Source organism: Anabrus simplex, chromosome 9 (genome assembly GCF_040414725.1).
Source record: "Anabrus simplex isolate iqAnaSimp1 chromosome 9, ASM4041472v1, whole genome shotgun sequence".
Lineage (NCBI taxonomy): Eukaryota > Metazoa > Arthropoda > Insecta > Orthoptera > Tettigoniidae > Anabrus > Anabrus simplex.
This window is the reverse complement of record NC_090273.1, coordinates 60521641-60535713: the sequence shown is the minus strand read 5'-3', so window position 1 is coordinate 60535713 and position 14073 is coordinate 60521641.

Genomic DNA, 14073 nt, shown 5'->3' with positions numbered 1-14073 from the left:
ATAATAATAATAATAATAATAATAATAATAATAATAATAATTGTTACGGAGTTATCCGTGGTAGTTAGAGGTGAAAGAAGGTGCTGGGATGAATAGGTCTCAATCTACGAAATTAAAGTTAATTTAAAATTTAACAAGGTTATATTTTCTTTTCAAGATCAAGAAATAACAAAAATAACAAGTACTTAGTAGCCTAGCAACAAATCGAGAATGTACAATTACAGTAGTTATAGGATTTGGGCTCCGAGAGCCAGACACACAATTCTTGAGCTATAAGCCCAACTTTACCCGTATACAAGATTCAACCAAGGGGCAGAAGACCCCAATCATGCTCAAGAGCACTTGCTCCCAATTACATAGTAAAAGCCTCCTCGAGGCACACAGAAACAATTTTTTTTTTGGAAGAGCAACCCGCTCTCAAAGTTCCAGCCTATCAAAGGCCACACCAAATTCCACCTTCAAGCTGTCCTCTAAGGACATAAACACAGGGGTAAAAATACCCAACCTACTGAGGCCGATTTAGTAAATAAACAGGAAAATTACAAGGCCCCAAAATACAAACTTGAGTGGAGGCGTAACTGGCACTCCGAATATACTTTATTAAAACCTAATTTGGCCTTAGGCCGCTTATGCAAGGGCTAATGCCATACTAAAGAGGTGACACGATAGGAAAACTATTACATTACGAAACGAAGAAAAATGGTTGAGAAAACGTAGTCACCTCAAAAACAATATGAAAGGGAGCTCGAGAGGGTTAGGCACTCTCTATCCCAATTTGTAGTTACAGAGGCAGAATTTAAATCAAGAGTCTTTTACATTTTAGAGGAAAGTTACATGGTAGAAGGTTTCGAACCCGCCCCGAGGGTTAAACTGCTGAGCTGGCAAGAAAATAAGTTATAAGACGGCCATTACCTGGTGGTTGAACTGCTGCCCGAAGAAAGAGGCGCTTCCCGCCCCCTGCTACATAATTTACACAACGATAGGTGTTACTGAAGTGGCGCAGAGACCCGAAAATCAGCAGTTTATATACCCTCGCGGAACATTCGAGACCTTTCAGGAATGATAAAACCCGCCCACAATCATTTTATTGGCTAACAACGAAAACCCCTACACCAGATGAAGAAGAAACACATTATTGGTGGAAAATTAATTAGAGAAATTCGGGATTGGTAAATTCAAAACAAGGGAAAAGAGCAGGGTTATACAGCCAACCTAAACAATGACTGAAAGAAATTTAACAAAGAACAAACTTTTGAACACAAAATTTCTCCAAAAAAAAAACCCCAGTTCTTTCACTTCGCACTAGGGTGCACCATTGTAGTCCTTCAGTAGTGCCATCTAGAAGAGAATGTTCACACTTCTTACTACAGGCAAAACAAAAATACATCGAAAACGACACAGTTCAGAACACTTCAAATTTTTTTTTTCGCTAGGGGCTTTACGTCGCACCGACACAGATAGGTCTCATGGCGACGATGGGATAGGAAAGGCCTAGGAGTTGGAAGGAAGCGGCCGTGGCCTTAATTAAGGTACAGCCCCAGCATTTGCCTGGTGTGAAAATGGGAAACCACGGAAAACCATTTTCAGGGCTGCCGATAGTGGGATTCGAACCTACTATCTCCCGGATGCAAGCTCACAGCCGCGCGCCTCTACGCGCACGGCCAACTCGCCCGGTACTTCAAAATTTACAAGTAGGGACATCTTCTGAGAAACTAAAGAATTAACACTGTAGTTAAAGTTCAGGCTTCCTCCAGTAGAGGAGTTTCAACTGGCGCAAAGTTTGAATTAGCGGCGCGGAGGTGTACCGCCCGGTACAATAATAATAATCATCATAATAATAAGCTAATCACAATGGCATTGGCTTTACGTCACACTAATTAGTTTTACGGTCTTTTGGAGACGCAGAGGTGCCGGAATTTAGCCCCGCAGGAGTTCTTTAACGTGCCAGTGAATCTACCAACACTGAGCAACTTCATTTACCAAACTGAGCCAGGATCGAACCTGCCAAGTTGAGGTCAGAAGGTCAGTGCCTCAAACGTCTGAGCCACTCAGCCCAGCGAGTGAGTTCCTTACGGAATTATGTGTAAGGATATCGCGATACACGAAAGTACGTTTAACATTTAATAGTAAAATATCTATCACAACGTCCGGTCAAATAAACACTCTTTCTAGTGATAAATCTGAGTTACTCTGTCCATTATGTGTAAGAAAAGAACTTTTATTCCATACTATGGTGAATTCGACTTCTTTCCACCCTCAAAAGCGTACAGAAAACGACACTTTCCTCTTCCTTAGCTACTTTCGGTACACATTTATTTCAAAAGTATTTCTGATTGGATGAACTCCGGTTCGCTTACGAACAGCTTCTCTGATTGGTTCAAATTTCCCTCCATGTTTATCATTTGTTCACACACTGTTGTTATCGATAGTGCAGGTCATGGCCACCTCGATCATGAACGATGAGAGTGGCTACGTGTCAGAATGATTTATAATAAAATACTTAAAGTAAGTAAAGTCACCGCAGTATTGAATTAATTCTTTACGCAACAGGTGCGAAAAGTGATATTTTACATTACGAGTTACCGGAATTTCGATACTAGTAACGTGAACTTAATACTTTATTGGCTGCTGCGTACAAATATATTATTGCATACTATGGTGAATACACTTATTTTAAATAAAATTATAAACCATTTTGATTCGTCGCGACACAAATCATCCATGTTTGATCCATGTATTGACGTTTCAAGTTTAGTTGGGATCCTCACCAGGATGACTTCATACGAGAACTGGAAAACATTCAAAAGAAAGCAGCTCGATTTGTTCTGGGTGATTTCTCAAAAAGGTCCGCCACTGTGCTGTAGTGGTTAATGTGATTAGCTGCCACCCCCGGAGGCCCCGGTTCGATTCCCGGCTCTGCCACGAAATTTGAAAAGTGGTACGAGAGCTGGAACGGGGTCCACTCAGCCTCGTGAGGTCAACTGAGTAGATGAGGTTCGATTCCCACCTCAGCCATCCTGGAAGTGGTTTTCCGTAGTTTCCCACTTCTCCTCCAGGCAAATGCCGGGATGGTACCTAACTTAAGGCCACAGCCGCTTCCTTCCCTCCTCCCTCTCTATCCCTTCCAATCTTCCCATCCCTCATAAGGGCCCTGTTCAGCATAGCAGGTGAGGCCGCCTGGGCGAGGTACTGGTCATTCTCTCCAGTTGTATCCCTGACACAAAATCTCACGCTCCAGGACACTGCCCTTGAGGCGGTAGAGGTGGGATCCCTCGCCGAGTCTGAGGGAAAATCCAACCCTGGAGGGTAAACAGATTAAGGAGGAAAGAATGATTTCCCACAAAGGAGTAGTCATGAAAATGTTCCGAACTTTGGGCTGGGAAGGCTTCGGAGTAAGGAGACGAGTTTCACGACTATGTGGTACTATAGTCACGTGGTTCCAGAGTAAAAGGTGCGAGGGGTAAGCATATCTGCTACGCATGCGCTTATTTCAAGTCTCAAGGCCTGACAATAAACATCGGCTTCGTCCATGGTGACTCTTGCGCAGTGATGTGGTGTCGTGAAGTGTCCAAGCGGTAGTGCCGGGCTGAGTGACTCGGATGGTTGAGGCGCTGGCCTTCTGACCCCAACTTGGCAGGTTCGATCCTGGCTCAGTACGGTGGTATTGAAGGTGCTCAGATACGTCAGCCTCGTGTCGGTAGAATTACTGGCACGTAAAAAGAACTCGTGCGGGACTAAATTCCGGCACCTTGGCGTCTTCGAAAATCGTAAAAGTAGTTAGTGGGACATAAAGCAAATAACATTATTATTTAAAGCGGTAGTGCAATTGTGGTTTAGTTACACATTTACTACAATGAATACGTAGGCTACTGTTTAATGAACAGTTTAATAAGGAATATGTAGCCTATTGATTCAGAGAGCTCGCGCTGTGGGTCTGTCACGACTAATGTTTGTAGCTTAGTTTATTACCGGTCACCTACAAGCTGCCGCGACTTCTGTCAGATGCAGATTTTGGAGAGATGACGTAGAACGACATTACTAGATATTAGCATGAGAGGAACTTTCAAAAGTAGGAATGATCAAGATATGAAGATGAAGTTTCTTCTCCTTCTTCTTCTTCTTATTCTTTATCTGTTTACCGTCTCACTCGTTGGCTGAATGGTCAACGTACTGGCCTTCGGTTTAGAAGGTCCCGGGTTCGATTCCTGGTCGGGTCGGGGATCTTAACCTTAATTGGTTAATTCCAGTGGCTCGGGGGCTGGGCATTTGTGCTGTCTCTAACATCCCTGCAAGTCACACACCACACGACACTATCCTCCAGCACAACAACACGCAGTTCCCTACACATGGCAGATACCACCCACCCTCATCCAGGGTCTGCCTTACAAGGGCTGCACCCGGCTAGAAAAGTAAAGCAAAGCAAAGTCACTTCCGTACAGGCCATGAAGGCCCTTGGAGGAGTGGAAGGTAAAGGCTTCCACCATTGTTAACCTCGGCACGTGATGGGGTAGAGTGGTTAGCTCTACGCCTGACCGCCTTTGCCCCCACGAATTAACCTGGTACTGATTTTTGGTGTAGGCTGAGTGAACCTCAGGGCCATATTCACCTCCGGAAGTGGAAATCTCGTTTCTTAAATTTTACGACTTCCTGACGGGGATTCGAACCCACGTCCTTCCGGGCGAACCGAGCACGCCTTTACACCTGGCTAGAAAAAGCCACACGAAATTAAAATTATTATCTGTTTACCCTCCAGGGTCGGTTTTTCCCTCGGACTCAGCGAGGGATCCCACCTTTACCACCTCAAGGGCAGTGTCCTGGAGCTTCAGATTCTGGGTAGGGATACAACCGGGGAGGACGGCCAGTACCTTGCCTAGGCGGCCTCACCTGCTATGCTGAATAGGGGCCTTGCGGGGGAATGGGAAGATTGGAAGGGATAGACAAGGAAGAGGGAAGGAAGAGGGAAGGAAGCGGCCGTGGCCTTAAGTTACGTACCATACCGACATTTGCCTGGAGGAGAAGTGGGAAACCACGGAAAACCACTTCCAGGATGGCTTAGGTGGGAATTGAGCCCATCTCTACTCAGTTGACCTCCCAAGGATGAATGGACCCCGTTCCAGCCTTCGTACCACTTTTCAAATTTCGTGGCAGACCCGGGAATCGAACACGGGCCTCCGGGGGTGGCAGCTAATCACACTAACCACTACACCACAGAGGCGGGCGAAGATGTTCAAGAGGACAAATTGGGGCAGGACGTGAAGTAAGAGATTGGAATAAATGATCATGGAAAATGTTCGATAAATTTCCAAGTTATTTGAAAACGTTGAGGAAAGAGCTAGGTATGAAATTTATAGGGAATCTTCCACCATGGCGACAGATCTGAATATAGGTCATTGATGAGTGATGAAAGATATAAGAGGTATATACATGGGGTTATGTTGTAATAAAGCAACGGAACAATGTTATTTGAAGCAGCGAATAGTCCACCAAGCTGCCATAGTCCCACACATGTTCCTCTGGTCCTGGATTAATGAAGTTAATTCGAACGTTAGTCCGCCTAGCGTGATTAGTTGCCACCCCCGGAGGCCCGGGTTCGATTCCCGGCTCTACCGCAAAATTTGAAAAGTGGTACGAGGGCTGTAACGGGGTCACTCAGCCTCGGGAGGTCAACTGAGTAGAGGTGGGTTCGATTCCCATCTCAGCCAACATCGAAGTTGTTTTGCGTGGTTTCCTACTTCTCCTCCAGGTATGAACTGGCGTATGCCTTTTAGTGCCGGGAGATCCCAGGACGGGTTCGGCTCGCCAGGTACAGGTCTTTCGATATGACACCCGTAGGCGACCTGCGCGTCATGATGAGGATGAAGCGGTGATGAAGGCAACACATACACCCAGCCCCTTTGCCAGGGAAATTAACCAGTGGTGGTTAAAATTCCCGACCCTGCCGGGAATCGAACCCGGGACCCCTGTGACCAAAGGCCAGCACGGTAACCATTTAGCCATGGAGCCGGACCTCCTCCAGGTAAATGCCGGGATGGTACCTAACTTAAGGCCACGGCCGCTTCCTTCCCTCTTCCTTGCCTGTCTCTTCCAATCTTCCCATCCCTCCACAAGGCCCCAGTTCAGCGTTAGCAGGTGAGGCCGCATGGGCGATGTACTGGTCATTCTCCCCAGTTGTATTCCCCGACCCAGTGTCTGAAGCTCCAGAATACTGCCCTTGAGGCGGTAGAGGTGAGATCCCTCACTGAGTACGAGGGAAAAACCAACCCTGGAGGGTAAACAGATAAAGAATACGAACGTTATATGATATATGTGATATTCATCTGTTGGAAATGGATTAACCTATTCATTAGTCAACATGGTGATGGCGGCAGATTATTGGAGCTGGAAATGCAGAGACGCCTTTTTTTGTGTGCTGATGGGCGCGGGACCATGGCGCTACAGTCAGACGGAGAAACAATCAACAATGTTAAGTTTGGTGTTCCTTGATTCATGATCTCTCTGACTATCCGTGTTTACGTTATTGTGAAGCGGAGTTCAACCAATCAGAGACAATTTGTAATAAAACGGAGGGGAAAATACAGTAATTTCAGTGCGGCGAAGTGTCATTTACCGTGCTCTATTGAGTACGGGAAGATGGCAATTATGTAATAGTATGCAATAAAAACTATTACGCAAGCTACTAAAGTGATGAGTTTATCGTTTCTAAATTTCGTCCGAGCTTCGTGAACATCTCGCTCGCAAGATAAAACTTCACTTTCCATGGCTTTTGCGTTTCACTTCGTCTGGTCTTGGACATGAAGGTTAAGTTACGCTGGGCAGATATATACAGAAAGAGGATCAGTATCTGAACTTCACACACGTTGTTGAACTTTGATTCCACTGTGTACAGTGTTTTGATCTACTTAATTTAATTTGTTAATTTTCCTCTGTTTTCACATGTTTTTGTAATATTGCAAGCCTAAAAAGTTCTAATTAAAAGCAGAAAGAGGAAGACGTTGGAAGATTGCAGTAGACAATTAAGACCCTTAGAGAACAGGTGCGGAGTTTTGAGTTAATGACCTTCAGTACAGTAGATCTGTACTGAAGCGCCGCTAATACTGCATCTTCATGTCTTCAATCTTTAAAGTTAATGACCTCCCCCTCCCATTCATTATGTCGCTTGTTTACTTCCACCAAACAGAACACTCGGTTCCTAACAAGACCGATCAACGAGCACAGTCTATATAGCGTAAGGGGAGGTATTGCGTGATACAGGTAAGTTCGTGATACATCTTTGAATAAGTATTGTGTGTCCGCTAGAGCGCGATGAAGACCAATGTAAATAGCTAGAGACATGTGTTGAGAACTCAGGGAACTAGTAGAAAAGTTGAAATGCTTAGTCTGCAATAGGAAAGATCACGATACTTATTCAAAGATTTCTTTTTCACAGTAGGTCTTATGGCGACGATGGGACAGGAAAGGGCTGGGAATGGAAAGGAAGCGGCCGTGGCCTTATTTAAGGTACAGCCCCAGCATTTGTCTGGTGTGAAAAAGGGAAACCACAGAAAACCATCTTCAGGGCTGCCGACAGTGGGGTTCGAACCCACTATCTCGCGAATACTGGATACTGGCCGCACTTAAGCGATTGCAGCTATCGAGCTCGGTCATAGATTTTTAATATTATTATTATTATTATTATTATTATTTGTTTGACGTCGCACCGACACAGATAGGTCTTATGGCGACGATGGGATAGGAAAGGCCTAGGAGTGGGAAGGAAGCGGCATGGCCTTAATTAAGGTACAACCCCAGGATTTGCCTGGTGTGAAAATGGGAATGAGTAGAATTTTGTAAATAATATAAATTTATTAAGGATGAGCTGGGTATTTAATCGAAAAAATGTTAGTGTAAATTGTGTAGTACTGTATCTTCAGGGCTACCGACAGTGGGGTTCGAAATCACTATCACCCAGATGCAAATTCAAAGATTTTCATTAATTTACCATTGTCACGAATATATGTCCCTTTACCCTATATAAAATGAGATTTTTTTCTGTATATTGCTCTGAATTTAAAAATTTATAAAATTTAAAAATTTAAACATTTTTTAAAAAATGTAAAAATTAAAAAAGAATGGAATTTCTGAATCGGCCGTGTCCATAGAAAGAAGGAAATTCCATCCCCTTGTCTATGGAGAGTGAACAGCCGAAATAGGGGACTGCCTGTAGGGGTGAAGTACAGTGAGAACCTCAGGGCTCTGGAACCGCTCCGATAGCTGTGAAGGCCCTTCAGGAACTCTGAAAAGCGGTGGCAAAAGGGGCTCTGGTTACGGCGCAGCAGGCCGTTATGCATGTTATGTAAGACTACCAAAACGGGTAAAAAAGAAAAGATAAAAGTAATGTAAATTTAATTCTTATAGCAGTTGTGTAGTATTATTTGAAGTGATTCTACATACTGTATATGAGTTGATTATAAATGTAAGTAGAGAAGATATTATGAGAAAACTTTGTAACATTTGTAAAGGAAGAGCTGTGTGTTTAATAGAAAAATTGTTAATGTAAATTGTATAGTATTATATTTTAAGAAATTTTATTCTTTTTTAAATTTAAAATTTAGTGCTTGATAGTAATGTATTTTTGTGTGGCATTTGCCACCGAAGCAGACACCTCATTTGCAAATAAAGTGATTTTGATTTGATTTGATTTGGTTAGATTAAAATGCAGTTTCTAATTTTATATCATGTCTGTCTGTCTTCTGTCTGTCTGTCTGTCTGTCTGTCTGTCTGTCTATCTGTCTGTCTGTCTGTCTCTCTCTCTGTCTGTCTGTCTGTCTGTCTGTCTGTCTGTCTGTCTGTCTGTCTGTATGTATGTATGTACGCACATCACGAGAAAATGGCTGAACAGAATTGAATGAAAATCGGTATGTAAATTCGGGGAATAAAGCAATACACTTTAGACTATAAATAACTTTATTCATGCTGAGTGAAATGGTATTCTAGGGGAAGACCTATAATTTAATTCACCGAGCGAGTGGCTGCGTGCTTTGGGTCACGTAGGTCAGCTTTCGTTCGGGAGACCATGGTTTCCAAATTCGTACGTTCCTCATCGCCAGATGTTCATTCCAGGCGTGTCAATGTCATATGTTACGTATACAAGTTATGTGACCCTCTTAGACTGATTTTGATGGTTCGGTCAGCTTCCGCTTCGAACGCTAGCGCTGTGCCGCGTCCGGGGAGCCATCTGGTGATGAATGAACGTACCATTTCTACTTCTATTATGACGTCTAAATTTCAAAAGCGTGGACAGTCGAGATTTTCTTCTGATGACCCAGAGCACAGTTCTCTGTGAAACGTAGAGAATTTCACTTTATTTTCTTGACACGGCATAAGCCCAAAAGCCTATACAGTATCATGTCTATAAGTACGGGCCGTGAAAGCATCAATGGCAACACATTAGAAATTATATCCACTGTAGTTACTGCAATGCCAACTTTTTAGATGGGGCCGATGATCTAGATGTTAGGCTCCTTTAAATAACAAGCAACATTATCAATTTTTAGATAGAGATCCGGAGATAATATCATGGCTTCAGCTACCGTGTGCAGGCATTTTAATTTGATGCCATGTAGGCTGCTTGTGCGGCAATGTTCATGTTCCATTTTTCTCTGCCAGATGACATAGTAAACCGGATTTATCTTTGGTCATCTATGACTGAGTTTCAATTAATTTTCTAAAATAAACGTCAAATGTGTCTCGTACTACATGGAGTGCCGAATGGACTTTCTTCCGCTCTTCGAAACCCGACTACCTCTGTCGGGTTTGAACCCGCGTTTTTTGGGATCTAGAAGTCGACATTTTACCACTGACCCACAAAGATACCTAGAAGTTAGTGGAAAATGTAACAATCGTGGATAGTCGATAATATTCGTCGTAAGATAAAGAAGCAAGAAACATAAAAGTTCTGAAATTATATTTCACTTGTTTGATTCAATAATATTAATGGAGAAATTTGACATTTCCTGTTTTGCACAGCATAATCTTGGTGCGCCACTGTCTGCAAATCAGAAAATACAGCCATACACACCTCGGCTATCCTTGAACTAATCAGCCGATTTTCCCTGATGTCGTATCAACCGACCGACCGACCGACCAAACAAACGAACGAAAACACGAACGAAAACACGAACGAAAGAAACACTTAAACAAACAAGCAAACCAGTCAACAGACAAATAAATAAAGAGTTAAGTTAAACAAAGAGACGGACAGAAATTGAACTGAACCTGTTTTCGACTTTTGTGTGAGATGACTACGACATATGAGGAAAACATAGTATTGCGGAGACAAAATTGTAATGTTATTGACAAGAGGAATAAGGAGATGATCTCTGATAATGGAAATAACTAATGTAGTTCCCCAAGGTAGAAACCCTATCATTTCTCCCCCGTTACTACTGAATAGGTTGAGAATATCATTACGCTGACAACGGGGCACTCCAATATGCGCGGTCCATATGGCTGGGCTGCAGTTGTCATGGAAAACCAAGGCCCAAAGTTGGGCTATATGTGCCACGGTTAAAAAATAAATTTCAACTACTAAAAATGAACAAAGAAACCTATAATTTTATGTAAGTCTTAATATCGTGATCATAATCTCTACTTTTACGTGGAATCCGAACCATATGGACGTAACTTTTCATGTCATTAATGCAACATGCAGTCTGTGATTCGAACCCACAGCTGCCTTGGTGAGAAGCCAGTGACGATGTACATTTAATGTTAAATATTCGTTGAGATGTGCTTTGTCTCTTCTGCTGTAGCCCAACACATGTCCGCTAGATATTACTGTTGCAGTCGGGCAAAACCTTGTGCATTTATATATTCTATTCACGTCTACGCTATGTATGAACTTGCTGAACAATCATTAAATAACATTGCTGTATAACTACGGTAATGAATCTAATAGTATAATTATACGTAAATCAACAAGTATTTAATCCAGCAAAACTATGGCCATTAATATTACCGTTTTACGATATCATAAATGCCAACGTTTTTCAAAGGCACATTAATCTTTGAAGACGTATATCGAGAAACAAGAACAAGTTTTCCACAAAGTGCAAGTTAATACTGCATAATATGTAATAGCCCTTGCACTTTGAAGGGTACATAGCAGCCGAAGTCTCGACTGTGAAATACGAGACAGCGTTGAAGTTTATAGAGGAAGCTCTGTGTTACTCTCCTTGAACAACAGACAGTAAATTAACAATTTTACTGAAGCTCTCCTTTACGATGGTATGATTTTCATTAACGTCATAACTTTCTTATGCAGAATCTTATGCTATAAAGAATGCTCCAGACGTTTAGGAATGCGTTTTTAGGATTATTTGTCAACTAAAATAACCAAGAGCAACAAATGTTGGCATCAGTATAAATGTTCAAGGTATCCCATTGAATTAACAGAATAATATTACTGAGGAAAGGTGGTGTAATTTGTATTGTAGTGGAAGAACTAATAGGAATTTCTGTTGTGCAAAGAAAAAAGCAACATTTATTTAATATCTTCAAAAATAAACAATAAACAGAATTCTTTGTTTGAAAGTGTTTGTGGCAGTAGATACATTGACACGCACAATGTTCAAAGTGCCCTCCGTTTATTTAACATTAATTTAAGAAAGAGTTTCATATGATATGCCGATACGTTCCGTTCCTGTGTGTTTCCCATTATTAATGTACTATGTAGAGTTGTAGAAAAATCCCACAGTTCTAGTCCTTCAGGCAAGCAGCTCAATATTGAAAAAATCCAATGAGCTACGAATTTCAGGTAAATAAAATATAATTTTGGAGAAACTTTGGAAACAAAAACAACAACATGTCTGGATAAAAGAAATAAAGGAAGACATGAAAGAATTAGACACAATACTGGCGGATTTAAAGAATAAATCAAACAAAGTAAATAAATTGAAGAAGAGTAAAATTAGATTCCTACCAAAAAATGATCAAAGAGTATTTTCAGAAGAAGAACGAAAACGAAGATCGGATAGAATGAAGAAATACTGGAAGAACAGAAAGGAAAAAAACATAAAACATCATAGAAGACTGGATAGAAATTAACTACAGTGGTCCAGTGCAGCCGTAAAAGCACAATAATAATAATAATAATAATAATAATAATAATAATAATAATAATAATAATAATAATAATAATAATAATAATAATAATAATAATAAAAAGTGTGAGAATATATTCTTTATTTATTCCTAAAAATTACAATCCTTTTCTTAATCATCGTTACCCGATCGATTAGAATAGCAGTTTGACTTTTTCTACCACTACGAGCGCTAATGAGAGTCAACGCAGAGTTTCACTTAAGCCTAAATTCGGTGTGGACATTTTTTCAGAAAATCCAAAATCGCTTGAGGGTAATGGACCAAGGAACACATCACAGAAAGAATGATATAAATAAGTTAATTTGGCTAGTATGTGAATAAAAAGGAAGACGAGTAAAGAAACAAGCAATTTTAGGATGTTTTCCGGAACTGCATTTAGCCCGAAACTGTTTTTTGAAATTTGTTTTCTTAGTTTGATAGAGCTATCCAATACTCATAATTTGAAACCTTCCCGGGACTTTTAGTTCAAATTTGGGCACGATTGAGGGAAGTGTTTAATTTTACGTTTTTCGTAGTATGGGGACCCTTTCTTTGACTGCTAAGAAATATTTTCAGCATTAAAATTGGCGGTAGGCTGTCACTATTATAACGGCCGCAGGGTCTTGAGTGTTTCGTTGACTCATTTATTAGAAGTAAAAGACAAATATTATGTGTATAATACGTTTTATTGAAAAGAACGTGGTACACTTGGAATGTGGGTAATAACTCGGTGTCGTGCGGGTCTGTGATGTGAAATGTTATTTAAGAGTTCGGGAGTAATATTACGAGTAAAAGTGAGATCAATAAATGAACTCCCCAGTGTACTGGGATAGTTGCTCGGCACAATGTTTGAGAAAATCAAACGCCTTATCATTTTTTTTGAAGTCAACACAGCGCCATCTTACAACAGATGTGACGCCACATATTTACCACAAATGTTGTCTTACTTTGAAGCTCTATTTCATGAAAACTTCGCTTCATATTTTCATTTTTTCTGCAACAGGTAGTCTCATTTTTTATCTGTCAATTGACACATTAAACATAATCGTAAGTTAAATAATCTCGATGATATACGCGTTCTACCCAAACACTGAAAGCGTCTTAATTTTTTTCTTTCCGTGTACCCGTCGAGAAACGTAAGTCTGCGTTTAAAGAGTTCTGACGTGGAAATAAAGCGTTTCCGGGCCTATGTCCTTATAAAATATTTTCTTCTTCTATGTGTGAGGAGTGTGTTCTGAAAGTTTGACCTACTTTATTGACACACCTTGTACAGATTGAGATAAGCACACTCGCAGTACATATTCATATAACACCAATTTCATCTTATTTTCAAACAAACTTATGAAAAAAGTCATCTATTATAAGGAATCTCCTCGCAAGGTTGTTTGTCTGTCGATCAAGTCTTGAGCCCGGAGGCAGGTTGGATCCTCCTCCAGCTCCACCAACGCTAATGGCATTATAGGTAAACCGCGAAAAACGGATGGCGGTGCTATGATGAGGCGTACAAGACATGATGGCGAGTGAAATAGTTTGCCATTGCTTTCCTCATTGAGACAGAAAGTGCTGTTGCTGCACAACTGGCCCTATCGGCAGCACCTTTCATGACATAATAATAATAATAATAATAATAATAATAATAATAATAATAATAATAATAATAATAATAATAATAATAATAATGCTATTTGCTTTACGTCCCACTAACTACTTTTACTTTTTTCGAAGACGCCAAGGTGCCGGAATTTAGTCGCACAGGAGTTCTTTCACATGCCAGTAAATCTACCGACACGAGGTTGGCGTATTTGAGCACCTTCAAATACCACCGAACTGAGCCAGGATCGAACCTGCCAAGTCCTTTCATGACACCCAGACCTACAAGTTATGCTCCGAATGTCATCACTCAACACCACACATACCTGAGCAATTCCACCTGTGGGTGGAGGTGGTAGAATA